Genomic DNA, 24,594 nt, shown 5'->3' with positions numbered 1-24,594 from the left:
CCCCCCCCCCACCCACCCCCCACACCCCCCCCCCCCCCCCCACCCACTCCCCCCCCCCCAACACACACGCCGTTACTCTCCCCCCACCCCCTACCTCAACACACACAACGCGGTACCTCCACCCCCCCACACAAAGGACGGTTAACTCTCCTCCCCCCCCCCCCCCCCCCCCCCCCCCCACCCACACAAACGCCGGTACTCCCCCCCCCCCCCCCACACACAAACGCCGGTACTCTCCCCCCCCCCCACACACAAACGCCGGTACTCTCTCCCCCCCCCACACACACAAACGCCGGTACTCTCCCCCCCCCCCACACACAAAACGCCGGTACTCTCCTTCCCCCCCCACACACAAACGCTGGTACTCTCCTCCCCCCCCCCCACACAAACGCCGGTACTCTCCCCCCCCCCCCCACACAAACGCCGGTACTCTCCTCCCCCCCCCACACACACACAAACGCTGGTACTCTCCTTCCCCCCCCCCCACACAAACGCCGGTACTCTCCTCCCCCCCCCCCCCCACACAAACGCCGGTACTCTCCTCCCCCCCCCCCCACACAAACGCCGGTACTCTCCTTCCCCCCCCCACACACACAACGCCGGTACTCTCCTCCCCCCCCACACACACAAACGCCGTTACTCTCCTCCCCCCCCCCCACAACACAAACGGCGGTACTCTCCTCCCCCCCCCCCACACAAACGCCGGTACTCTCCTCCCCCCCACACACAAACGCCGGTACTCTCCCCCCCCCAAACGCCGGGCGACGTTGATGATGTCGCCCGACATCAACCGACGCGCCACTTCCGCAGCGGGTGAAACTGACGCGTATAGCGTCAGTACGCTGCTGGCCCTTTCGGGAACGGAGATTTATGGCTTAAAAGAAGGCCCCGACGCCGGAGTTACCGGCGCCAATTTTGCCCGCCGGTAATGGGCGTCACGCAGGTCTTCAGAGAATTTCGCCCCACATCTGCACTGCAAGGTACAAAGTAATGAAACATGAGAAATTTATCTTTAAAAATGGGGAATTGATTGATTGCTTTGTGACTGATTTAAAACTCAAAGCTCAAACATGTAATTTCTCCATTCTAATTGATTCTGTGATCAGAGACAGATTGTTTTTGGAATTGTAGATGAAAAGCTCAGGGAACGTTTGCTGAGACAGAAAGATCTCAAGCTTGAAAATGCTATCGAATTGTGTTGAATGCATGAAATGTCTAAGAGTCAGTATTCTGAGATTCTACAAAAAGAAAATGAAAGCGTTGGAGTTGTGGCGCATTTCAGATGGCAGCCATGTTGTGCACACACATTACCGATCTACACATGCGCACTTCGCAAAAAGATGCGAGACGGAAGAAGACCGATCTGCGCATGCGCGAAAGCACTGTACGTGTGACGACATGAAAGTCATGACGTGTGGACGCTGTGGACCCTAACCCTAACCCACACAAAAAATGTCCTGCACGGGGAAAGACTTGCTCACCATGTGGCAAACCCAACCACTTTGCTGTGCCAAGCAGAACTTCACTTAACGTATTGTGACTGGACTAGTAATCTAGAAACCCAAGGTCATGTTCTGGAGATAGTGAGGGAAGATGCGGCTGAGGTAAATGATCAGGCATAATATCATTGAAAAGCAGGACAGCCTCGAGCGGCCAAATGGCGTATTCCTGCTTCTATATTTTAACATTGCATATTGAGATACTTCTGATGCTAATTCCTTTGGCAGCATCCTATAAACCTGCGACCACTACCATCTAGAAGGACAATGACAGCAGACACCTGGGAACACCATCATCTGCAGATTTCTCTCCAAGTCACACACCACCCTGGCTTGGAAATATGTTGCTGTTCCTTCACTGTCGCTGGGTCAAAATCCTAGAACTCCCTCACTGACAGCAGAGTGGGTGTACCTACACCACATGGACTGCAATGGTTCAAAAAGACAGCTCACCACCGCTTTCTGAAGGGCAATTAAGGATGGCAAATAAATGCTGGCCTAGCCAGCAACACCAACATCCTGTGAAAAAGTAAATTTAAAAAACTGCAATTGCAAAATACCTATCAGATACTGGATAGTGGGACACTAACCTGTGAAAGGGCTGCTCCCATTTCAAGATGGAGGCTCCCACACCATTTTTTCCCAGACAATATTACCTGAGTAAACCCTGATTTTTTGGGGGGTTTTGTTCTGTTAACACCTGCAGCTGAGAAATTGGATTTCCTTTAACTATTCAAGCCTCACATTCACATTTTTGGGGAGGTCCATGTGCTTTAAATTGGTTAGGATGCTGAAGTAAATACAGAAAGGAACAAAAAGAAAACTTGAAAATTACATCAGTACGTTTGATAGATGAAATCGGATGATCTCCACCCTATTCAGAAGGTGTGATGTCACTGGTGATATTTGGCATATTTTGCACATTCCTCCTGATGTACGGGCAGAGTGACCGCAGTGATTGTCTCGGTGAATGCAAGCACACTTTCAGCTGACATGGATCCACTGCAGTTTGGGTCAGGTTAACAATTCAATATGGACTGCGGAATGGTTTGCTGCTTTAACTTTAAACGTGGCTCAGCCCTTTGTTCTCTCTGGCATTACCAGCAGGCTTTAGTTAACTCAACAGTTGTGGGGAGTGGCGGAATTAGAGGGAGGGAAAATCTTGTTTGCACCTTGCCAATTAAGACATTTTATTTTGCTACATAAGTGCTTTTCCTTCTATCGTTGTACAAGTTCGAGCTAATCAAAGAGAGTCAGCATGGATTTGTGTAGAGTTTCTGTGGTCCAGGTCTGAATTACCTAGCCGAATTTTATGATGAAGCCTCAGGCTTTGTGAACAGGGGATTGACAATGGCTGCTGCTAATATGGATTTTTAGAAGGCAGTGACTGAGTGTAAAGGGCAGCACGGTAGCATAGTGGTTAGCACAATTGCTTCACAGCTCCAGGGTCTCAGGTTCGATTCTGGCTTGGGTCACTGTCTGTGCGGAGTCTGCACGTTCTCCCCGTGTCTGCGTGGGTTTCCTCCGGGTGCTCCGGTTTCCTCCCACAATCCAAAGATGTGCAGGTTAGGTGGATTGGCCATGATAAATTGCCCATAGTGTCCAAAATTGCCCTTAGTGTTGGGTGGGGTAACTGGGTTATGGGGATAGGGTGAAGGTGTTGACCTTGGGTAGGGTGCTCTTTCCAAGAGCAGGTGCAGACTTGGTGGGCCAAATGGCCTCCTTCTGCACTGTAAATTCTATGATAAGAGATTTAGTAAAAATGAAAACGTGTCGAATTGGAGGTACCCTGGGTGGGGGGGTCTGGATAAAGGGAAGATCTTCTGATTTATAGGCTGTGACACATCATGGGCTGGATTCTCTGGTTTTGGTATTATGTCCCCACGCCGTACAAACTGTGGCCTTTCACGCCAGAGAAACTGTTATGAAAGGGCCCCATATTCATAGCCCTGCAGGGGGCTAGCAGGGACCCAGCGTGAAACTAGCAGCTTTAGCTGCAAATACGGCCCCCTGCAGTTCCGGAGGTCAGAGGCCGCGCATGCACATGGCAGGGGCCTTCAGCGACCGCGCCATACTCCATGGCCGACTCAGACCGCGGAGCTAGACGTCCTAAATAGTGCCCCCGAACAGCCGTGTGCCGACCCGAACTGCCCGCCCGACCCAGTCTGCTGCTGCCACGCAGGTATCCCGAACAGCTGGAACCATGTTAGATCCACGCCGTCGGGACTTCCGCTGACCGGGGGTGGAGAATGGTGGGGCGGTCCTCCAGCAATGGCCGCAGGTAGGGATAGGCGGTGCGCCGCACTCTCTGAGTACGCCACTTTTCGGAGATAATTTTCGGAAATGATTCTCCGCCCCGATGCCGGACGCGATTTCGGTGCAGGGTTTGGAGCCCATCAGGTCAACACTGACCTTCCGAAAGAGTACCCTACCTATGCCCAATCCCCCGCCCTATCCCCGTAAACCCACCTAACCTGCACATTGTTGGACACTAAGGGGCAATTTAACATGGACAATTCACCTAACCTGCACATCTTTGGTCTATGGGAGGAAACATGAGCACCCGGAGGAACCCACGCAGACATGGTGGGGGGGGGGGTACAACTCCACACAGTCACCCAAGGCCTGAATTGAACCCGGGTCGCTGGCGCTGTGAGGCAGCAGTGCTAACCACTGTGCCACTTTTCGCCTACTTTTCCTGAATTCGAGAATGCAAATGAGCCTTGTGTATCTTAATTTGCAGATAGTACTCAGGATGGATAATAAGTTATATAGATGGGAGTATGAAGTTAGAAAAGTAAACATGAGGGCAGCACGATGGCGCAGTGGGTAGCACTGTAGTGTCATGGCGCTGAGGTCCCAGGTTCGATCCCGGCTCTGGGTCACTGTCCGTGTGGAGTTTGCACATTCTCCCCGTCTTTGCATGCGTTTCGCCCCAGAACCCAAAGATGTGCAGGGTAGGTAGATTGGCAACGCTAAATTGCCCCTTAATTGGAAAAATGAATTTGGTACTCTCAATTTTGAAAAAAGAAGAAAAGTAAACAGACAAAGGATGGGATTCTCAGGTCCCTAGCCACGTGTTTCTCGGCAGCGCACTGTTCGCTGATGGTGGAAATTGCGTCGCTTGTCAATGTGATTTTCCATCAAAGCCACCGTGCCGCCGGGAGACCTGTGGGCGGGGGGTTGCCAGCAGGAACAGAGAATCCCAATGGCCGGAGTATTCTGGCCAAAGTAAATGGGCAAAATTAATGCAGGCAGGTTTCAATGTGGGGAAATTATCCACTCTGGGTCCAAGAAAGACAACTCAAAATACTTTCTTAATGCCAGGAGACTGTGGGAGAGCAAAGGGATTTAAGGTACCCACATACAGAAATCATTAAAAGCAAGTTCACATGCAAGCAGCTTTCAGAAAGGTGAATGGGATATTGGCCTCTTTCTCAAGAAAGTGGGAATACAGCGGGAAAGACGTATTGGCTTTGGAAAAGATGCAACACCGCTTCACCAGAAAGATACAAGAGTTTCTTAGACAGGTAAATTATGAATAATGACTGCATAGCTAGTATGCACTGCCTTGACTTTAGAGTAATGTGGAGATGCCGGCGATGGACTGGAGTGAGCACAGTAAGAATCCTTACAATACCAGGTTAAAGTCCAACTGGTTTGTTTCGCATCACTAGCTTTTGGAGTCAAAGTTCAAGAGGATACTTTGAATGCAAGTCTTTGCAGGTAATTAAGTCTTTACAGATCCAGAGATAGGGGTAACCCCAGGTTAAAAAGGTGTGAATTGTCTCAAGCCAGGACAGTTGGGAGGATTTTGCAAGCCCAGGCCAGATCCGCCTTGGAGAACGCTTACCCGAAGATCAGAGGCTGAATGCCCTTCATTGCTGAAGTGTTCCCCGACTGGAAGGGAACATTCCTGCCTGGCGATTGTCGCGCGATATCCGTTCATCCGTTGTCGCAGCGTCTGCATGGTCTCGCCAATGTACCACGCTTCAGGACATCCTTTTCTGCAGCGTATGAGGTAGACAATGTTGGCCGAGTGGCACGAGTATGTACCACATGTTTTGTTATGCTCTTGACGTAGCATAAGCAGCTTCCTTGATGTGCACTCTGACAAAGGAAGGTTCAGACTTGGAGATGGCTTTAACACATTTATTAAACTGTTAACGATTCTCCTACTTGGATTCGACTCTCCTGTTAATCCTGCTACAGCTACTCAGACTGACGAACCAGTCTGCTACAATCCAGGTGGTGGGTGTGATGTGTTTCAAATCAACCCTGTCTACTCACTGAGTGTCTCCACTGGAAAGAGGAAGATCATGTGTGCTGTGTCCTTTTATATGGGTTGGTGTAATGCCCTCCTGTGGTAGTATCACCTCTGTGTGTATCGTGAATGCCCATTGGTCATGTCCTATCTTACTGACCTATTGGTTGACTGTCTGTGTGTCATGTCTCTGGTGCTCCCTCTAGTGTCTAGCCAGTCTACGTGTATTTACATTAACCCCTTGTGTATTTACAGTGATGCATATCACCACACCATGTACCTGGTGGGTGGTGTTCTCACGTGTAATTGCGGTACCCATGTCGATGATCTGGCACATCTTGCAGAGATTGCAATGGCAGGATTGGGTGGTGTCATGGTCGCTATTCTGAAGGCTGGGTAGTTTGCTGCAAACAATGATCTGTTTGAGGTTGCGCGGTTGTTTGAAACCCCACCGACCTCCTCAGAAGACAAACATGGGGCACAACCCTCAGAGTCCCCTTCGTCGTCCAGTACTTCCCCGGAGCAGAGAAACTACAACATCATCTTCGCAGCCTTCAACACGTCATCGATGAAGACGAACATCTTGCCAAGGCCATCCCCATAACCCCCACTACTTGCCTTCAAACAACTGCGCAACCTCAAACAAACCATTGTTTGCAGCTGTGAGGGTGGAATGGCCTGCTCCTGTCCCCATGCTCCTATGAGAGGAACATGTGACTGCCTACCTTCAAAGATTGTGGAGTATTGTCTGAAAAATTAGATCACTTAATTTGCTGCATTTTCTCATTTTTAAGTAATTCTGGGTCTCACTTTCTCTCATTTTCACTTTCAACCAGCGTACTCTCAATTTAAAAAAAAGGCAGGTTTCAATGTGGGGAGTTGTGAAATTATCCACTCTGGATCCAAGAAAGACAACTCAAAATACTTTCTTAGTGCCAGGAGACTGTGTATATGATGCACAAGATTCCCCGACTGTATGATGACTCTGTCTGGCCTTGCTCATTCAATCAAGATCACGCTGCCCCACCTTGTGGCCATTCGGAGAGATGCACACACTTGACCAGAATTTTGGTGGAATTCTGCAACCCTTCCCGCCGGCGGACTTGACCCCCGTTGTGGGAAGCAGCCGGTAAAATTGAGCTGGCCAGCATCGCGGGTTGGTGTCCGAATGCCATTGTCTGCAGGGGGTGAGCTGGGTGAGGTTTTCTGGGGAAGTAATTCTTTGAGGTAACTTTGCTGGACTTTGGTTGGCGATTTTGAAGCGTCGTAGGCTGGAGTCGCCTTAGGATTCTTGGCTTCAGGTTTTCTGGAGTCTTCTGTGTGTTCTTAAAGAAAGTGTCCAAGGAAGTTTGGACACATGCTCTCCTCGTAATTTTCTCTGCATCAGCTGTCCAGGTGGTATGTGGTTCTGTTCACTGAAGCACTGCATTCAATGTTCAATGATCTTCAAACAGGGACATGGCAGCTTCCAAATGTTGAAATACCTCGTGTGCTGTTATGACTTAGCGAGCAGGAATCTCTTCCACAGTGGGTGCGTTCTCTTCTTCCTCTTCCTCAACATCCTCTAGTGCAATGTCTAAGTTGAGTTCTTCACTCATTTTGACAACATTTCTGGGCTTCCTCTTCAACAGTACCCATAACATAAGAACTAGGAGCAGGATTGGCCATCTGGCCCTTCGAGCCTGCTCCGCCATCCAATGAGATCATGGCTCCACTTTCCCACCCGAACATCATAACCCTTTATTCCTTTATTCCTCAAAAATACTATCTATTTTTGTCTTGAAAACATTTAATGAAGGAGCCTCAACTGCTTCACTGGGCAGGGAATTCCATGGGCGGTATTCTCTGATAATGGGGCACGAATCACTCTGGACTTTTTTTGAAGGGGGCTTGCAGGGCCCCGGAGTAGTTCATGCGGCTCCAGCTGCCGATAGGGGCCCTGCACGTTCGGCTGCGGGTCTGCGCAACATGGCTCTCACAATATAGCCCCCCCCCCCAGATCGCGCGCCCCCCGATTGGTGGCCCCCGGTCACGAGCCTGGCCATTCTGGAGGTCCCGTCCCCCCCCGGTGACTTGGCACTGAGCTGAAGAGTGAGCGTATTGTTTGCAACTTTGTAGCTTGCCAGTACGGTAGCATTGTGGATAGCACAATTGCTTCACAGCACCAGGGTCCCAGGTTCGATTCCCGGCTTGGGTCACTGTCTGTGCGGAGTCTGCACATTCTTCCCGTGTGTGCGTGGGTTTCCTCCGGGTGCTCTGGATTCCTCCCACGGTCCAAAGATGTGCAGGCTAGGTGGATTGGCCATGCTAAATTGCCCTTAGTGTTGGATGGGGTTACTGGGTTATGGGGTTAGGGTGGAGGTGTGGGCTTGGATTGGGTGCTCTTTCAAAAAAGAGCTGGTGCAGACTCGATGGGCCGAATGGCCTCCTTCTGCACTGTATTTTCTATGAAATTTTCTCCTCTTTGGCAATCTAGGTTCCTGACGGCAATTCTTTCCAGAAGAGCCCAGTTTCATCAACATTAAAATCTTGCCAAACACAATGCCCATCTCTTTAATCATTTGAGTCAATGTCTCAGGGAAATCACAAGTTGCTTGCTTCATCTGAGACCTTGATATTATGCAAACTGGCCCTAGCTTTATAAAGCATAAAGCATCCCCTATCTGCATTAAATAGCTCAGCATTCCAACTCGATCGCTGTCGCTTCTTTAGATCAACATAAAGACTCCGAGCCTTTCCCTGAATTATGCCTAAATTCACAGGAGCAGAGCGTTGATCTTGCACCGCTAGCCAAACAGTTTCACGACCTGAGCAATCAGCCCAACGTGCTGCTTAGTTATCACTGTTGATTGGAACCAAACCCTTAACTTGTTCTTCAGCTTGACTTTCAGGATGGTTACGATTGTCTTTCAGGGGATATCTAAAACTCTCCCAATTTCAATGTGTGTCTCACCTTTTTGAAACCTGTTAATTATTTCCATTTTTTTCCCATAGTAACTGCTCTATGTTTCTTAGAAGAGGAAACTCTCTTCCACCAGATTTACACTATTCTGCCATTATTATGGGCAAAGCACCTCAGAATTTTAAGACATAATTTGGAAAAACAGAGGCACCAAATGGATGGACATGTGTGAATGCCCCTGACATGGCATTGGAAGGTCAAACTGAAATAGAAAATTGAAACAGGGGGCAGCACGATGGCACAGTGGGTTAGCCCTGCTGCCTCACGGTGCCGAGGTCCCAGGTTCGATCCTGGCCCTGGGTCACTGTCCGTGTGGAGTTTGCACATTCTCCCCGTGTCTGCGTGGGTTTCGCCCCCACAACCCAAAGATGTGCAAGGTAGGTGGATTGGCAACGCTAAATTGCCCCTTAATTGGAAAAAATGAATTGGGTACTCTCAATTTATTTAAAAAAAGAAAATTGCAACAGGGTGTCAATTTATAAACATCGTAAATGCCATTCGTCATATTTTGAACGTTGTAAAGACGAGGAATGCCTGTATGTACACTGTCATAGTTCTATTGCATCTCAAAGAATCTAACATCTACATGTTTTAAGATGAGAAATTAGACTGTCAAAGGATTAAGGGTGACAATCAACAGGGCGGCACGCTGGCGCAATGGTTACACTGCTGCTGCCTTCCGTGCTGAGGACCCGGGTTCGATCCCGGCTCCGGGTTCAATCCCAGTGGAGTTTGCATATTCTCCCCGTGTCTGTGTGGGTCTCACCCCCACAACCCAAAGATGTGCAGAGTAGGTGGATTGGCCACCATAAATTACCCCTTAATTGGGAAAAAAAAGAGAGAGAATTGGATACTCTAAATTTCTGGAAAAAAATTCAAAAAATAAGAATGACAATCATTTATCATGGTTGATTGCTACAGATTGCGATGAACATTTGCCAGTAACAGTTACATCAGTTTGACATGGATATTGTGACTCGTAGCTCTTACACTGAAAATGTAGAACCTTAACCTACATTTAGAGTGCGTTTTTGTGTGTCTGTATTACTCAGATTCCAGGAACAAGTTATTGAACTACAGCCTGCATCTGTTTACAATTTACCAGAAGCTTCACGTTTGATGATTAAGGTTCCAAAAAGTCCTCTCTTCATGCATTTGGCTCCCCTTTTCTCCCCGCACTCCACCTTAAGTTCTCCCTTATCTCCTCTATTTTCTTTGTTCACATGGTGGGTGGTAGATGACAGGTTTTTTTAACATGACTAACACTACCCTCAGTTACTGTCTCCATCTGACAGATATGATCTCCCTTCTTCCTGTCTTTGTAAAGTCACACACTCTCACCTACACTGGACTCTCTTCCTTTTATGGCCAATGAAAATTGGGTGGCATTCTCTGGTCCCCCGGCGGCGTGGCATTCGCTGGCAGCGGGATTCTCTCTTCTTTCCACTTGTCAATGGCATTGCCCATTGAAGACACCCCAAACCTAGGGCAGCACAGTAGCACAAGTGGATAGCACTGTGGCTTCACAGCACCAGGGTCCCAGGTTCGAAGCCTCGCTGGGTCACTGTCTGTGTGGAGCCTGCACGTTCTCCCCGTGTCTGCGTGGGTTTCCTCCGGGTGCTCTGGTTTCCTCCCACAGTCCAAAGACGTGCAGATTAGGTTGATTGGCCTTGATAAATTGCCCTTAGTAACCAAAAAGGTTGGGTGGGATTATTGGGTTACGGAGCTAGGGCGGAAGTGAGGGCTTAAGTGGGTCGGTGCAGACTCAATGAGCCGAATGGCCTCTTTCTGCACTGCATGTTATATGTTCAAACTGCCAGGAAACCTGCAGACTGGGGTGCGATGCCAATGGGAAAACAAAATCCTAACGGCTGAAGAATTCCGGCCTTTAATTTACAATGACCCAGTGTACTTTATTTTGTTGCTGGTGTCTGTACAGATATTTCTTTATTGGGAAGAAGTCTCAATTGAGGTTTTCAACAACTGCATGTTGCCAGTATTGCTGGGAAATACAACCTACAGGGGGAATTTCAGAATATGGAGATTTGCAATGATTGTGGAAACTGTTAAATTGAATTGGTTCAACAGACTTCCGGTTGCGACCATCATGTGAGTGGTCGCACATTGGGTGACTCACGCTCGTGGTGGACTTTTTGGACCTTTTCCTTGGCTATCGGCGGAGCTGAGTGATGGTATAAGGTACAGGAGAAGTGGAAGAAGAGAGTATCCCACCGGTTTATGGATTTGTGGACCAGAAGTGGTTGAAAAAGGAGGGAACAATTGTTGAAAGCTGGTGTGGAACCTGCGACATAGAGGAAGATGGCAGAGGATCAGGGTCTGGGCTTGCCGGCCCAGTGGTCGACGCATCAACTAGTGACCTTTCTCCATGAGAAGTTTGCCCAGCAGAGAAAGGAGAACTTGGAGGACCTGGCCAGGGTGGTGGATCCTATAAAGGTGGGGAGCGACCACATGGAGATGAGGTTAGAGGCCCAGGGCCAGGCGATCCGGAAGGTGGAGGAGGCGGTGGGTAGAGCACGAGGAGCAGCTCACCTCGATTGATGCGGAGATGGGGCTGATGAGAGATCACCAGAAGAGGCTGAAGATTAAAGTGGAGGACCTGGAGAACAGGTCGCGCAGGCAGAATTTGAGGATCATGGGCCTGTCAGAGATCAGTGATGGAGCGGACGCCGATGCGTATGTGGCACGAATGTTTGAAAAGCTGCTGGGCTGCTGGGTAAAGGAGCGTTCATTCAGCCCTTGGAGGTGGACCGGGCGGAAAGGTCGCTTATGAAGAAGCCGCAGAGAATCGAGCCGCCAAGGGCGATGGTGTTGTGCCTGCACCGGTTCCTGGATAAGGAGTGGGTTTTGAGGTGGGCCAGGCAGGCAAGGCGCTGTACTTGGGAAGGCAGCGAGCTGCGCGTCTATCAGGACCTGGGTGCAGAGCTGGCCAAAGGGAGGGCGAGCTTCAATAAGGTGAAGCCGGCCCTCTTTAAGAAGGGGGTGAAGTTTGGCATGTTAGACACCGTGCGCTTGTGGGTAACATATGAAGGCCGGGAACTCTACTTTGGGTCGCCAGAGGAGGCGATGATCTTTATCAGAGACAATGGACTGGCAGGAGAAGGAGGACATTGAACACTGGCGAGAGTGTTTATATTTTGTATTTTGGTTTTCTTCTGGTTTGTATGGACCACTTTTGCACTATGTTTGGGGCCGTTGCTCTGTTCTGTTTTGGGTTTGTTTCGTTCGTGATGGGGGAAGGTGGGTTGCTTTTTTTTTGTGTTTGTTGGTGATTGTAAAGTTTGCACAGGAAGGATGGTCGAGTGGGGGAGGTGGAGGAGAATCAGTGGGGGGTAGGATGCTTGGTGCCATGGACGAGGGCTACCAGGCTAGCTGGGTGGGCGAGCTTACGGAAGCGTAGTGGGGGGTGAGCAGGTAGTGAGTGTGTTGATGGGGGTTGGGATTGTTATTTTATTATGGGGTGGGGGGAGGGAAAGGGATGGGGGGTAGATGTCTGCTGACAGGGGAGGGTCTGGCAAAAGGTGATGACAGGGTGAGGGTCGGATCATGCCCCACACTGGGTGCATTTATGGGTGAGCAAAGAGAGGGGCCAGCGCCTGCTCTGGAGATTATATGTAGGACTATTAGCGGAGGAGGGTGTGTGTGTGGGTGAGGGAGACCATTCTAAGGTATGTGGAGATAAATGATACGGGGGAGGTTTCAGCAGCCATGGTATGGGGGGTGCTGAAGGCAGTGGCGAGAGGGGAATTTATCTCGATTCGGGCACACAGGGAGAAGGTCTGCCCATCGGGCAGAGATGGATAAATTAGTGAGGGAGATTCTCCAGATGGACAGGAGGTACTCGGAGGCCCCGGAGGCGGGGTTGTTGAAGGAGCGGCAGAAGCTGCAGATGGAGTTTGGTCTGATATCCACAGGAAAGGCGGTGGGGCAGTTGAGGAAGGTGAGAGGGGCGATATATGAATATGGGGAGAAAGCTAGTAGGATGTTAGCACACCAGCTAAGGAAACGGGAGGCGTTGGCAGGAGAGGCAACTGGGGGAGTTGCCGTTTAGGTTGGTCGGGGGAAGCTTTCGGTATCTAGGCATCCAGGTGGCACGGGAATGGGAACGGCTACATAAGCTAAATTTGACCCGACTGGTGGACCAAATGAAGGAAGATTTCCGAAGGTGGGACATGCTCCCACTATCACTGGCTTGGAGGGTGCAGACAGTGAAAATTAAATGAAATGAAATGAAAATCGCTTATTGTCACGAGTAGGCTTCAATGAAGTTACTGTGAAAAGCCCCTAGTCGCCACATTCCGGCGCCTGTCCGGGGAGGCTGGTACGGGAAATGACGGTCCTCCCGAGATTCCTGTTTGTTTTTCAGTGTCTCCCCATCTTTATTCCATGGACCTTCTTTAAACGGGTAAACAAGGTGATCTCTGGCTTTGTATGGGCGGGCAAGACCCCACGTGTTTATAGAGGGGAGCTTTCTCATCCTGAGGGAGTTGGAGGAGAAATTTGAATTGAAAGGAGGGAATGAGCTTAGGTCCTGCAGGCGCAGGACCTCCTACGCAGGCTGGTCTCAACCTTCCCACTCCTATCACCAAGGGGGATACAGGACAGGGTAGTTTCCAGAGTGTGGGTGGGAAAAGGGAGGGTTTCGGACATTTCTAAGGAGCTTATGGGGTCAGAGGAAACACAGACCGAGGAGCTGAGAAGCAAATGGGAAGAGGGGTTAGGACTAGAGATAGACGATGGTCTCTGGGTGGATGGTTGAGTAGGGTCAATGTGTCCACACCATGTGCCAGGCTCAGCCTGATACAGTTTAAGGTTGTTCACCGGGCTCACATGACAGTGGCCCGGATGAGCAGGTGTTTTGGGGTGGAAGACAGGTGCACAAGGTGTGCGGGAGGACCAGCGAACCATGTCCATATGTTCTGGGAATGCCCGAAGCTAAGGAACAGGGCGCATATGACTGTGGCCCGTATGAGCAGGTTCTTTGAAAGGGTGGAGGATAGGTGTGGCCGGTGTGCTGGAGGGCCCCCAAATCATGTCCACATGTTCTGGGCATGTCCGAAGCTTAGGGGATTCTGGCAAGGATTTGCCGATGTCATGTCCACGGTATTGAAGGTACGGGTGGTTCTGAGTCCAGAGGTGGCAATTTCTGGTGTGTCGGAAGATCTGGGAGTCCAGGGGGCGAAAGAGGGTGATGTTTTGGATCTTATTGGCGTGGAGGGACTCGAAGCCCCTGAAATCGGGAGTATGGGTCAGTGACATGGCTGGGTTTCTCAGGCTTGAGAAGCTTAAGTTTGCTCTGAGAGGATCAATGCTGGGGTTCGCCCAGAGGTGGCAGCCGTTTATCGACTTCTTTGGGGAAATTAAGTTGTCAGCAGATACAAAAGTGGGGGGGGGGGGGGGGGGGGGGGTTAGGGGGGGAGGTAGGGGGGATGGCTGAGGCGGGATTAGTTAGTGAGAGAGGGGGACTGTGTGTAAACCATGTTGGTTGGGTGTGGTCTTTGGTCAGGAGGTGGTACTTTGTTGTTTTTCCTCTTGAAATTGTTGTTGAAAATGTATAAATGCCTTAATAAAATGTTTTTTTTAAAGTATTGGTTCAGCAATATATGGTTACACAGGACAGTATGCAACATAATACTTGGGGTTCTGTGTTGCCAAAATGGTCATCTGGGACAGTTAATAAACACTGGCTTGGCCACTACACTCACATCCTAAGACAAAATAAATATATATTTTTAAAATCACAATTTACTTTTCAAAAAGAAATAGAGGACGGCACGGTGGTGCAATGGTTAGCACTGCTGCATCACGGCGTTGAGGACCTGGGTTCGATCCTGGCCCAGGGTCACTCTCTGTGTGGAGTTTGCACAATCTCCCCGTGTCTGTGGGGGTCTCACCCCCCCTAACCCAAAAAGATGTGCAGGGTAGGTCACGCTAAAATTGCCTCTTAATTGGAAGAAAAAGAATTGGGCACTTTAAATTTAAAAAAATACATAAAGTAAAAAAGAAACAGTAACATATATATCTGATCTGAGCCAGGGCTCAATGCTGGATGATTGAGACTTTGTCATATAATGTGGCCTCTGGAGCTGGTGGGATGGTCTTGGCTTGGACAAGTTACTTTTGTGTTGGCAGAGGGTTATTAATAGTCATGGTTCTACGTTGGGACTGGTTATACTTGCGCAGATCCCCAGGGATCAGTGTTTGAATTAGCTTTAGAAGCCTTTATTAGGATTTGGATGAAGGCAAACATGTCTGCAAGCTTGCAGATGACTAAAAGTTTTGTCTGAGCATTTGGATTTTGGATGAGAAAAATTATGTGAATCAGATCAAACTGCAAGTGAGCAATGTGTTCTAGTCTCGTTGAATGCAGATGTGTTGAGCTACAATCAAGCGTGTGTTCAACAAGTTTACAACCTACTGTACAGCGTTTCAAAGTGAAAACAGGAAAATTATATCTAAATCGAAAGGATTTGGGACTGCAGCAAAAGACAACAAGAATATTTAGGTGTAATACTAGTGTGGTGAATGTATAGTAGTAGTAATTCACCAGTGTATTAGTATCATGTTCTGCCATTGTGTTATAGCTATGTTGTGTTGTTGACCTTGTGGGCTCCACCTATGGGCCATTGTGTGGCTTCACCCACAGGGGGATATGTTGGGGCATGTACGGGCTCCGCCCATGGCTCCTCCCCTTGAAAGGGAGTATAAAGAGCAGTTGACCTGTAGGCGGTCCTCAGTATTGTACTAGTCGCAGGCAGGCACTGTTCTAAGCTGATTAAAACCTCGGTTTGCTTCTACTCGTGTCTTTGAATGAATTGATGGTCGCATCAACTAGGACAATGTTATAAAGCAAAAATCACCGACGTGACCTTGTATAGGACCTTGGTTAGGCCTCCTATGCCCAGTCTTAGTCCCTTCACGTGACAAACAGTATGGAAGTCCAAGGAAGGTTCAGACAAAGACCACTGGATTAATATTTTAGGTTAAAGACTCTTGGTTACCACAAACAACTTTAAAGGGCGGGATTTTCCAGCCACTCCCGCTGGTGGATTCTCCCGGTCCCACCAAAGTCAACGGGGATTTAAATGGATTGCTGTATCCGAGATGGGAAAACCTGCCGGGGTGAGGCTTGAAAATCTTGGAGTCAGAGAACTGGGTCTACCTACTTTAGAAAAGTGTTGACTTCAAAAATGATGATGTAGAGATGCCGGTGTTGGACTGGGGTGAGCACAGTAAGAAGTCTTACAACACCAGGTTAAAGTCCAACAGGTTTGTTTCAAACACGAGCTTTCGGAGCGCAGCTCCTTCCTCAGGTGAATGGGCACTTCACCTGAGGAAGGAGCAGTGGTCCGAAAGCTCGTGTTTGAACCAAACATGTTGGACTTCAAAAGTGATTTAATTGTGTTATCTGAAATACTGAGATGACTAGATGTGTTTAGACTATTTGAATCAAATAGATTGGGAAGAACTGGGGAAATATCCTGGGCTGGATTCTCTGTTTGGGAGACTAAATTCTCACGCCGGCGTGAAACGATGGTGTTTTGCTGATACGGCCCGGAGCATTGTCAGGTCCGTAGCCACGCATGTACAAGGCAGCGGCCTGTAGCGGCCGTGCTATGCTTCATGGCGGAGCATTGCCAGGTCCGTAGCCACGCATGCACAAGGCAGCGGCCTGTAGCGGCTGTGCTATGCTTCATGGCGGAGCATTGCCAGGTCCGTAGCCACGCATGCACAAGGCAGCGGCCTGTAGCGGCTGTGCTATGCTTCATGGCGGAGCATTGCCAGGTCCGTAGCCACGCATGCACAAGGCAGCGGCCTGTAGCGGCCGTGCTATGCTTCATGGCGGAGCATTGCCAGGTCCGTAGCCACGCATGCACAAGGCAGCGGCCTGTAGCGGCTGTGCTATGCTTCATGGCGGAGTATTGCCAGGTCCGTAGCCACGCATTCACAAGGCAGCGGCCTGTAGCGGCCGTGCTATGCTTCATGGCGGACGCAGTCCACGGACCCAGACCGCAAAAATCGTCCCCCCATTCGGTCAGCTCGCACGCCCTGGATCGCCCCTCCCCACAGTGCGCCCAGCCCCATATAGTACTCCCCCTAACCATGGATTGGCCCTCCCCAGGCTGTGGCGGTGCTGGACTAAGTCCGGAGTCGCCTCGCTGAGTTCTCGATGGGTGAGACCACACGTGTCCAATGCCGTCGGGTACTCGGCCGATGGGGTGGAGCATCATGGGGCGGGCCTCAGGCAATGTTCTGAGGCCGTGGATATCGCATGCGGTGTACTCCTAGAGTACGCAGCTGCGGCGCCGCCCCAATTCTGTCATCATCAGGGATTCTCCACCCCGTCGCAGAACACGATTTTGGTCAGGGATCAGAGAATCCAGCCCCCTGTGTCCCACGCAAGCATGGAATTTCATTGGAAGCTAGTAGGATTTCTTATTTTCTAAAAAGAGCCGTGGTCCGGTGGTAGTTTGAGATTGTATTTATTGCAAAACTTGGTTAGGCCACTTTCAAAATGCAAACAAAAGAAATATAAGCCCAGTAGGGCATAAGGAAGAGAACAATGGAAAGAACAACGTGCAGCAAGAGCTTCCTTACCTGCACTTTCTGGTACCCCCCACCCCTGACCCTAATTGGCTCACAAGCTTTGAATTGAGATTTCTGAATGGTGTTCCATACCAGCAATCACACTGGTATCTAACTTACTGGCTGCACATTTGCAGTCTGGATCCTGAAAGGCTGGTGTAACATTTCACTTTTCTCACCACCAAACTGCAAATGTATAATCTGACCTTGACTCTGAACAATACAAGCTTGTATTTCATCTACACCCCAACTCATTCTTTATTTGGCTTTCCCATAGTTACAATTTTTTCAAAACTCGGTTTTAATATTTCCCCACAGAAGCTCTAGTGGCTTTGTTCATAGATCGGAAACCCATTGGTTGTCAGGTCAAATTCTACTGAGAAAATGAATTCAAGTACGCTGGTAATTTGTGGCTGGTGCTAGAAAATAAAATTGACCGTTAGAATTACTATTTTACCCAGCACCGGCTGGTCTGACTTTGGAAGGCCACATGCCCAACAGGGACAGCAGTGGTTGTCAGTGAAGTTGCAGTTTGCTTTCCCTCAGCAGGGTCACAATATTGTTCCTTCTGCCTCCATGTTTTTATGGGCTCAACTTTGCACTCAAACAAGGAAAAGCGATAAAGTGAACTGGACACACAGCAAAGCGAAAGGAAAAGGCACAAATTAGGATTTGTTCCTCCCATTTGTCAAGTCGCTCTGGAGAGGCCTCAGTTGTGTGCTTTGTTTTAACATAAAGAAAACGGATATGTTGTGCTCGACAGGGACGACCGGGTAGGTACATCTGGTGAGTGACAATGATGGGTTGTGATTTTAAGGTGACTTTTGTTGTAGAAGGGAACTGTTAAATGTCAAGACACAGTGGTTAGCACTGCTGCCACCTACCCACCCGGAAGACCAGAATTTCCTGCCCAAGGTCAAGGGATCTTTAAGTGGTCCGTGAAACTGTCCATCCACCCTCGACAATCCGACAGCTGGCAGGACCAGAAAATGTGTTTCTTGATCTCTGTCTTTGTTATCGAGCAGCTTTAGGGACGGCATGGTAGCACAGTGGTTAGCACTGCTGCCTCACAGCCCCTGGGCCCCGGGTTCGATTCCGACCTTGGGTGACTGTTTGTGTGGAGTTTGCACGTTCTTCCCATGTCTACGTGGGTTTCCTCCGGGTGCTCCGGTTTCCTCCCACAGTCCAATCCAAAGATGTGCAGGTTAGGAGGACTGCCCATGCTAAACTATCCCTTAGAGTCCAAAAGGTTGGGTGGAGATACAGGGCTAGAGCAGGGATCGGGCCTAGTGAGGGTGCTCTTTCGAAGGGTCAGCGCAGACTCGATGGACGAATGGCCTCCTGCTGCACTGTAGGTATTTTATTGGAATCAATAATTTTGGATTTTATGGGGGAATATTACATTCTCATTCCTTTCATCCTGAAAGGTCAATGGGTTCAGTTTGCACACCAATAAGAATGAAAATGAGTGGGTTCTCAAAGGCAAAACAAATATCAGAAAATGCATAAGACACACAATTACATGGCATCTCTCATTTGTCAAGTTGCTTTGGTGGAGATTAAAGCTCTCGACCACCATTCTTTAACTTGTTATAAGGCCTATGTGTACAATACAAGACTTGCACTGATCACTGATGCACCATAGCAGATTAGCCTGCTAACTTCCGCTGCTCACCATATAGCTCTCAAGGGAAATTAGGAATGGGCAATAAATGCTCATCTTGTTGGTGTTACGACAGGGTGAGGAGGGATAAAGTGGCTCTTTTCTTTGCCCTCTCTCACAGCGGCAGGGTCCCAGGTTTGATTCCCAGTTTGGATCACTGTCTGTGCGGAGTCTGCATGTCTGCGTGGGTTTCCTCCGGGTGCTCCGGTTTCCTCCCACAGTCCATATGTGTAGGTTAGGTGGATTGGCCATTATAAATTGCCCTTAATGTCCAAAATGGTTAGATGGAGTAATGGGTTACGGGGATAGGGTGGAGGTGTGGGCATGGGTGGGGTGCTCTTTCCAAGGGTTGGTGTGAACTCTATAGGCTGAATGGCCTCCTTCTGCACTGTAAATTCTATGTAACTTTGACTGCAACGGGGTTTTCTGTTTGAAAAGGATCGACTTGCCAAATCAGTGGGTGCTTAACCGTTTTCACACCAGGATCATAAAAGAACCTGGTTTTCTTGAGTTTCACAAAGAAAGAGACTAGCTTTATTATACTTAAACTGGTTGAAGTAAAATAATAATAATATGCACCAATTTGCATACTGGGGAAGGATAGGTTGGCCAAATTGGCATCCACAAAAATAGTAAAAGATTATACAGTCTGTAGTTTGGTGCCTTGGCTAACTTCAGGCTGTGCTTCCAATTTAAAGATCTAGATGACTGAGTTGGTTATTCTTCCGGATACGGCAGTGCTGTGATGGATTCTTTTAAGAGATCTGTCTGCAGCAATGGTGTCCCTGGATCACAGTCAGCAAATAAGGCTTGAAGATTACCAGATGGGGTTAAGAGAAAGGGAAACAGGAGGAACCCCACCTCAGCTATCTCTCTAAGCTCCATGTCATCAGTCCTGCGGTGTAAATATGTGCCTAAAATGTACAAGGCGTTGGCTTGTGTTGGGCTCCTCGGACGGGGAACAGAAATCCAGCCCTGTATATATTTTAAAACTTTATGCTTATTACTGTTTCTTAGTTTTAAACTGGACATTTCTGCTGAACACAGACAATTAAGATGGTTGGCCCTCTGTCTGAAAATTATCCTCAGCAATCTCCACAACAAAATAATTATCTTCTCAGTTTCAGGAATTCCACATCTCGTTATGCCGAAGGAGCTTCTAACAGACCACCAAGGACTGTGCAGACCAATTTTAAAAGGAGCTGCAGGAATGCCATTTGCATTTGTTAAACCAACCTTGCTAGCGGAACTCATAGGACTGTTGAGACAATGTCTTCCCAAACACCAGACCCATAATATCTGATCACCAGCAATCCATAATAGCTGAGATAACATCCATTCTGAAAACTAAGCCAAATTTCGGATGCTGGATATATATCCTTTGTTGAAGTCACTGTATAGAAGGAAAGTCACATGACCCAAGAGGCTGGTCTTTTGAGCAGTTTAATATTGCCTTTCTGGACGGTGCAGCAGTCTGCTGATTAACATCCAAATGGTAGGCCACATAGCAGCAAGCTCTGGCAGGTTGGATTACTGGCCCATCTCACCTGAATATGCTTGAAGATTTTGTATCTTTGCTGACAGAATTGATGCAATCCTTGCGTGCCTAACTCGTCTTGAGACATCAATGTCACCTGACAGTGGTGGCACAGTGGTTAACACTGCTGCTTCACATTCCGGCTCGGATACTGTCTGTATGGAATTTGCACTTCCTCCCCGTGTCTACGTGAGTTTCCTCTGGGTGCTCACAATCCAACGATGTGCAGGTTAGGTGGATTGCTACGCTAAATTGCCCCTTGGTGTGCGACGATGTGCAGGTTAGGTGGGGTTACGGGGATAGGGTGGGGGAGTGGGCCTGGGTAGGTATTCTCTCAGAGGGTCAGTGCAGACTCGATGGGCGAAATGGCTTCCTTCTGCTAGGGTTTCTTTGATTCTATGACAAAGAGTATCTTACAACACCGGTCTCTCCGGCCAGCCAACCATTGATGTCTACTTGAAAGAATTCCATGCTGGACTCTGAGACTCTGGGACCCTGGGACTCATGTGAACCAGTATTCATTTTCATTGTGGTCTGAGAACTCAAACCGTTTCTCTATCCCTCCCTTTACGGTGTGAACGCGGAGTGGGATGTTTCTAACACTTCTTTTTGCGAGTTTTGAATGTGTATAATAAACTAACCTGCTGAGTTAGTCCCGGCTCGAGTTTGCTGTGGAATTATTAGTAAAATTGGATTACATAAAAACTGAGGGGTTGGGAAATTATGCCACCACGTATTCTTAAAAAAAAAAAAAAATCTTCTTTCTATGGGCAAAACAGTGCTGTTTGAACTGATCCACCTCCAGTTCATAACAGAAATTGGGAGCTCAAATCCGGGAAGACGAATTTGAATTTGTCCTGAGTCCAAATTTAAGATAAGAGCCAAATCAGACATAAAAGAGCGAACTGGAAGCCAAAAGGAAAACTCAGTGGATGGATTAAAAAATAACACAGGAAATTATCACAACAAATTTCTTGGGCTAGATACTCCGCACTCTGATGGCATAATCATGGCCGGCACCGGGACGGAGAATCCATTTCCCACACGGAATCGGGACCAGCGCCAGTTCCCCGATTCTCCGGGCTCCGAAATGTGGCGTACTCAGAGAGTGCTCCGCGCCGCATATCACCGGCCTGCGGCCATTGCTGGAGGCTCGCTCCGCCATTCTCCACCCCCGGCCGGCCAAAGTCCTGACGGCGTGGACCATTAATGGTCCTGCCGGTCAGGAAACTAGCGTGGCGGCTGCGGACTCAGTCCATAGCCGCCACTGTCGGGGGCGGGCCGACCGGAGGGCAGGGGGCCCTTATACACGGCCAGGCAATGTTTGAGTGGGCAGTCAGGGTCAGGCACGCGGCTGATCGGAGGGTCTATTCTTAATGTCCAGCTCCGCAGTCTGAGTCCGCCATGGAGTACGGCACGGCCGCTGGAGGCCGCTCCCATGCACATTCACGGCCTCCGGCCTCCGACCCAGATATACGGGCGTCCGTATCTGCAGCTAAAGCTGCTAGTTTCACGCCGGGTCCCTGCTAGCCTCCTGCAGGGCTATGAATATGGGGCCCTTTCACCCTAGTTTTTCTGGAGTGAAAGTCCACAGATTTACGACGGCGGGGGGACATAGAGAATCCAGCCCCTTTTCTCTAACATAATAAAATGGCATCTCTCAATGCAAATGAGGGTGAAACAAGGAGATGTAAATGGCAAGACATCAGTACCACTAAGCACAGAGAAACTGAAAGCAATAGCCAGGAAGGTAGAGTCGAAATTACCCAGTAATACGAAAAGAAGTGAACGGATCCAGTTCCTGGTTGAATACTTGGAGCTCATGTATCTGAGAGCAAGTAGTTGAGGAGCTCCTTCCTAACTACAGATCCCTTCCCCTAGCCAAATTCGAGCTGGAAAAGCTCAGGATGCAGCTAGAATTTCAGGAGCGAGGAAGAGACAGAGAACATGGGCATCTCCACATCAGGACTTAAGGTAACTAACTGTGTGGAGTTTGCACATTCTCTCCATGTCTGCGTGTGTTTCCCCCAGGTGCTTTGGTTTCCTTCTACAATTCAAAGATGTGCAGGTTAGGTTGAATGGTCGCACTAATATCCTCCTTAGTGTCCAAAAATGTTTGTTGGAGTTACGAGGCTCCTTCAGACTCGACGGGCTGAATGGCCTCCTTCTACACTGCAGTGATTCTAGGGCACTATTCTCTGGCCTCGTTGTGCTCAATGCAATAGGCTTAATGGCCTCCCTCTGTGTTGTGACCATCCTATTACAGTATAGAGGTGAAAGTAACAGGACATGGGGCCGGTAGTCTTGCTCAGCGTCAAATAGGTGCTGAGGGCAAAACAGTGTGGTTCAGCTTAAGATAGGGGCCAGGGAGAGGAATGATCTTCACGGCTAGGAAACAGAGTTTAACTTGAGATAAGTCTGGGTCTTTATGATAGTACGGGTGCTGAGAAATGCAGAGCCTGGCACTAGACTTCAGCCAAGTTAAAAGGAGTTGGAACAAAAGATGCTTTGAAGGTCAATTGAATTTCACCCATGCAAATCATTGCAGCTAGGCTCCGTAGCAGCAAGTTCAGAACATCTGTGTGGAACATGATCGTTTAATTACAGTCTACACTCAAATTAGTGTTGAATAATACATAATTAAAGACAGACTAGTAACTGATAGTTTCACCATGTGAACTTTCAATTGGAAGAGTGAAGAAATGTGTTTACAGAAAGAGGGATGGGCAGGAAGATGGAATGCAGGTAGAAGGTCAGCCATGGTCTTAGTGAATGGCGGAGCGGGTGTGAAGGGCCAAATAGCCTACCTGAGCTCCTATTTCTTCTTGCTTTGACAAAGAGTCATCGGACTCGAAACGTTAGCTCTTTTCTCTCCCTACAGATGCTGCCAGACTTGCTGAGATTTTCCAGCATTTTCCCTTTTGTTTCAGATTTCAGCATCCGCAGTAATTTGCATAGAACATAGAACATAGAACAGTACAGCACAGAACAGGCCCGTTGGCCCTCGATGTTGTGCCGAGCAATGATCACCCTACTCAAGCCCACGTATCCACCCTATACCAGTAACCCAACAACCCCTATTAACCTTATTTTTTAGGACACTAAGGGCAATTTAGCATGGCCAATCCACCTAACCTGCACATCTTTGGACTGTGGGAGGAAACCGGAGCACCCGGAGGAAACCCACGTACACGCGGGGAGGACGTGCAGACTCCGCACAGACAGTGACCCAGCCGGGAATCGAACCTGGGACCCTGGAGCTGTGAAGCATTTATGCTAACCACCATGCTACCGTGCTGCCCGTTTTTTTTCAATTATTATTGCTTTCATTTTTTTCTTCTATTTCTTCTGCTATATATGCAAATACGAACTAAGAGCCCTCGAGCCTGCTCTGCCATTCAATAAGACCATGGCTGATCCAATTGTAACCACAGCCCCACATTCCTGCCTTTCCTGATAACCTTTCACCTCCTTGTTAATCAAGAATCCATCAAGGTCCACCTTGAAAATATTCAAAGACTCCGCTTCCACTTCCTTTTGAAGAAGAGAATTCAAAGGTTCACAACCCTCTGAGAAAAAAAAATTCTCCTCATCTGTCTTAAAAGGATGAGCCCCTATTTTTAAATAGTGAAGCTTATTTCTAGATACTTCCACAAGGAAAACCATCTTTTTTTAATCCACCCTGACAATACCCCTCAAGATCTTATGCGGCAGATTCTCTGGCCAACCCGCAGCAGGTTTCATGGCAGCGTAAGGCGGGCTGCCGTTGGCCAACAGCGAGATCTTTTGGTCTGCCGCTGTCAATGGGTTTTCCCATTGAATCAATGGGTTTTCCCATTGAATCAATGGGTTTTCCCATTGAATCCACCAAGGCCGCCAGCAGGACCAGAAAATCCCATCAGCATGAACAGCTGGAGGATCGCGCCCGATGGGCGAAATTCTCCCAAAACGGGAGAAATCGTCAAACTGCCGTAAAACCCGGGCGGGTTTTACGGCATCGCGCCCCTTCCCGACGGGGGACCGATTCTGGTCCCCCGTCGGGGCTAGCAGCCCGACGTCGGAGGC

At 48.9% G+C, this 24,594-nt stretch overlaps 1 protein-coding gene across 2 annotated transcripts in view; it reads right to left on the bottom strand.

Annotated features, from left to right (window-relative positions):
• Window positions 1–24,594, bottom strand: part of rnf19b (ring finger protein 19B) — a 271,584-nt gene that overhangs the window by 158,876 nt on the left and 88,114 nt on the right. The window lies entirely within an intron of this gene.

Source organism: Scyliorhinus canicula, chromosome 1 (assembly GCF_902713615.1).
Source record: "Scyliorhinus canicula chromosome 1, sScyCan1.1, whole genome shotgun sequence".
Classification (NCBI taxonomy): Eukaryota; Metazoa; Chordata; class Chondrichthyes; order Carcharhiniformes; family Scyliorhinidae; genus Scyliorhinus; species Scyliorhinus canicula.
The sequence above is the reverse complement of the archived record's forward strand: the minus strand, read 5'-3'. Positions and strand labels throughout refer to the sequence as shown.